This window comes from Rhincodon typus, chromosome 43 (assembly GCF_021869965.1).
Source record: "Rhincodon typus isolate 14 chromosome 43, sRhiTyp1.1, whole genome shotgun sequence".
In the NCBI taxonomy this organism is placed as follows: domain Eukaryota; kingdom Metazoa; phylum Chordata; class Chondrichthyes; order Orectolobiformes; family Rhincodontidae; genus Rhincodon; species Rhincodon typus.
In genome coordinates, this window is record NC_063374.1 from 5196659 (window position 1) to 5201542 (window position 4884).

Here is a 4884-nt window from a genome sequence, read left to right on the forward strand (position 1 = left end):
TGAAGTGTTGCTTCACCTGGAAGGTATGTTTGGGCCCTTGGATAGTGGGGAGGGACGAGGTAAATGGGCAGGTGTTGCACCTTCGCCGGTTACAGGGGAAGGTGCCATAGGGCTGTGGGGGGGGTGTTGAGGGTGAAGGAACTGTGGACCAGGGTGTCCCGGGGGGAAAGGTCCCTGTGGAAGGTGGACAAGGGAGGGGAAGGGAATATGTGTCTGGTGGTGGCATCTTGCTGGAGGTGGTGGAAATGGCGTCTGATGATCTTCTGGATGTGGATGCTGGTGGGATGGTAGGTGAGGATAAGGGGAACTCTATCGCTGTTGCAGGAAGGGGTGAGGGCAGAAGTGCAGGAGCTATGTCACATATGTTCAGATGAGGCCAACTTCGACAAGGGAGCCTCCGAAATGTCCACCTTCTTCCTCAACCGAGGATTCCCCAGCACCGTTGTCGAAAGATCCCTCATCGGGGGCCTACCCCATCCCCCTCCCTATTGTCTGCATATAAACTGACATTTTCCCAGCTACCATCAGTTCTGAGGAAGGGTCACCGGACCCGAAACATTAACTCTGATTTTTTTTCTTCACAGATGCTGCCAGACCCTGCTGAGCTTTTCCAGCAACTTCTGTTTCCGTTCCTGATTTACAGCGTCCGCAGTTCTTGCGGTTTTTATTCCCCCAGAACATTGGCTGGGTTTCTGGATTAATAGTCTAGCGATATTACCACTCGGCCCATCTGCACCCTTATGCTACGCCTCCTTTTCCCGAGACTTTCACTCCAGCCGTTGTACATTGATCCTAATGTTAGTGTGTCCCGTGCCCCAGGTGCTTAGGTTTCGTGGGAAAGTTGTCTCAACTAATTGGCCTGACTCATGCCTTTAGGAGACCGCGGTAGGAAAGCAGCTCCGAAGGTGGACAGCCTACTGAGGTGGGTGGGGACGCTGGGGTGGGGGGTGGTTTCTGTCACTTCCGTTCCTATCACACTGCTGCAGGAAGGTGCAGAGATACTGCAGTAAGATTCGGATGAGCCGATTGAGTGACACAATGCCTGGCAGATGAAGTATAACGTGACTAAATGTGAGGTTATCCACTTTGGTGGCAACAACAGGAAGGCAGATCTCTGAGATGTGGGTGTCGCTGGCTAGGCAGCATTTATTGCCCCATCCCTAATTGCCCAGGGGGCAATTAAGGATCAATCGCATTCGCTGTGGGTCTGGAGTCACATGTAGGCCCAGACCAGGTGAGATGGTAATTCCCTTCCCTAAAGAACATTGGTGTTTTTTTCAACAATCCACAAGGCAAGGGCACAAAATGTACTCTGGGTGGGGGATTACAATGTCCACCACCAAGAGCGGCTCGGAAGCAGTACTACTGATCGAGCTGGTCATAGCTGTGAGACTGGGTCTGCAGCAGGTGGTGAGGGAACCAACAAGAGGGAAAAGCATACTTAACCTCACCATCACCAATCTGCCAGCTGCAGATGTATCTGTCCATGACAGTATCGGTAAGAGTGACCATCGCACAGTCCTTGTGGAGACAAAGTCCCGCCTTCACATTGAGAACAACCTCCATTGTGTTGTGTGGCACTATCACCGTGCTAAATGGGACAGACTTCACACAGATCTAGCAACTCACAAGGGCATCCATGAGGCGCTGAATTGTACTCCAGCACAATCTGTAACCTCATGGCCCGGCATATCCCCCTCTCAATCATTACCATCAACCCAGGGGATCAACCCTGGTTCAATGGAGAGTGCAGGAGGGCATGCCAGGAGCAGCACCAGGCATACCTGAAGATGAGGTAAAAACCTGGTGAAGCCACCAAACAGGACTACTTGCACACCAAACACCGAAAGCAGCAAGTGATAGACAGAGCTATGTGATTCCACAACCAAAGGATCAGATCTAAGCTCTGCAGTCCTGCCACATCCAGTGGTGAATGGTGGTGGACAATTAAACAACTCACTGGAGGAGGAGGCTCCACAAATATCCCCATCCTCAATGATGGAAGAGCCCAGCACATCCGTACAAAAGGTAAGGCTGAAGCATTCGCAGCAATCTTCAGCCAGAAGTGCTGAGTGGATGATCCATCTCGGCCTCCTCCAGTGGTCCCCAGCATCACAGATACCAGTCTCCAGCCAATTCGATTCACTCCACGTGATATCGAGAAACGTTTGGAGACACTGGATACTGTAAAGGCTATGGGCCCTGACACCATTCCGGCAATAGTACTGAAGACTTGTGCTCCAGAACTTGCCGCTCCCCTAGCCAAGCTGTTCCAGTACAATTACACTGGCATCTACCCAACAATGTGGAAAATTACCCAGGTATGCCCTGCATATAAAAAGCAGGACAAACCCAATCTGGCCAATTACCGCCCCATCAGTCTCCTCTCGATCATCAGTAAAGTGATGGAAGGTGTCAGTAACAGAGCTATCAAGCAGCACCTGCCCAGCAATAACCTGCTCAGTGACGCCCAGTTTGGGTTCCGCCAGGGCCACTCAGCTCCTGGCCTCATTACAGCCTCGGTTCAAACATGGACAAAAGAGCTGAATTCCAGAGGTGAGGTGAGAGTGCCAGCCATTAACATCAAGGCTGCATTCGACCGAGTGTGGCATCAAGGAGCCCTGACAAAACTGGAATCAGTGGGTATCAGGGGCAAACTCTCCGGTGGTTGGAGTCATACCTGACACATAGGAAGATGGTTGTGGTTGTTGGAGGTCAATCATCTCAGCTCCAGGACCTCTCTGCAGGAGTTCCTCAGGGTAGTGTCCTTGGCCCAACCATCTTCAGCTGCTTCATCAATGACCTTCTCTCCACCATAAGGTCAGAAGGGGGGATGTTCACCGATGATTGTACAATGTTCAGCACCATTCGTGACTCCTCAGATACTGAAGCAGTCCATGTTCACGTGCAATAAGACCTGGACAATATCCAGGCTTGGGCTGACAAGTGGCAAGTGGCATTCACGCCACACAAATGCCAGGCTATGACCATCACCAATAAGAGACAATCTAACCACTGCCCCTTGACATTCAATGGTGTTACCATCACTGAATCCCCCACTAACAACATCCTGGGGGGTTACCATTGACCAGAAACTCCCCTGGACCCACCACATTAACACAGCGGCTGCAAGAGCAGGTCAGAGGCTGGGAATCCTGCAGCGAGTAACCCACCTCCTGACTCCCCCCAAAGCCTGTCCCACCATCTACAAGGCACAAGTCAGGAGTGTGAGGGAATACCCCCCACTTGCCCCTGGATGGGGGCAGCTCCAACAACACTCAAGAAGCTCGACACCATCCAGGACAAAGCAGCCCCCGCTTTGATTGGCACCACATCCACAAACATCCCACTCCCTCCACCCACCGACGCTCAGTTACAGCAGTGTGTACCATCTACAAGACGCCCTGCAGCAACTCACCGAGGCTCCTTAGACAGCACCTTCCAAACCCACCACCACTTCCATCTAGAAGGACAAGGGCAGCAGATACATGGGAACACCGCCCCCTGCAAGTTCCCCTCCAAGCCACTCCCCATCCCAACTTGGAAATATATCGGCCATTCCTTCAGTGTCAGAATCCTGGAATTCCCTCCCTAAGGGGCATTGTGGATCTACCCACAGCAGACGGACTACAGCGGTTCAAGAAGGCAGCTCACCCCCACCTTCTCAAGGGGCAACTAGGGACGGAGGCAATAAATGCTGGGCCCAGCAGCGATGGCCATATCTCACAAATGAATAGAGAAAAAACAATGGATTCACGATCATCATTAGATTCTTAATTCCATATTTTTATTCAATTCAAATTCCACAATCTGCTGTGGTGGGATTCGAACCAGTTTTCCAAGAATATTATCCAGGTCTGGAATGAATAGTCTTGTTATAATACCACTGGGCCACTACCTCCCCATTATTACCTGAAAGGCGATAGTTGGGAGGGGGGGGGGGGTGTAACGAGACCTGGGTGTCCTTGTACACCAGCCGCTGAAAGCTCTCATCGCAGGGGCAGCAGGCGGTGAAAGAGGTAAATGGTACGTTGGCCTTTTCATAGCGAGAGGATTGGAGTACAGGAGCAGGGATGTCTTACTGCAATTGTACCGGGGCCTTGGTGAGACCACCCCCTGAAGTACTGTGTGCAGTTTGGGGTCTCCTTATCTGAGGAAGGATGTTCTGGCGATGGAGGGAGTGCAGTGAAGGTTTACCAGAAGGATTCCTGGGATGGCAGGACTGACGTATGGAGAGAGAGTGGATCGGTTAGGACTATATTCACTGGAGTTTTTAGAAGAATAAGGAGGGGAATCTCAGAGAAACCTGTAAAACTCTAACAGGACCGGACAGGGTCAATGCAGGAAGGATGTTCCCAATGACCCGGTAAGTCCAGAACCAGGGGGTCACAGCCTAAGGATTACAGGGAGGGCCATTTCGGACTGAGATGGGGAGAAATGTCTTCACCCAGAGAGTGGGGAGCCTCTGGGATTCTCTGTCACTGAAAGCGGTTAAGTCCAAAATACTGAAAGTTTTCAAGAAGGATTTGGGTATAGTTGTTGGGGCTGAAGGGATCAAAGGGTACGGGGGGACAAAGTGGGAACAGGGAACTGAGTTGGAGGATCAGCCACGATCCTATTGAATGGTGGAGCAGGCTCGAGGGGCCGAATGGCCGAATCCTGGTTCTTCTTTCACTGTTTTGATGAGACTAGGCCACAAGAAATGAAAATTAAGCATTCTCCCACATTCACTGCTCTATAACAGTTAGGAATGAAGGCAATGTTTGTACTAGGCATCCAGTTTGAAGTGTGGTCGGATCGGTAATAGTGAATTTATAGAATCTCACTGGAATTCCCTTCTGGATTAGGAAAAGTCTTTTACGATCTTGCCCGCACCAACTTTTG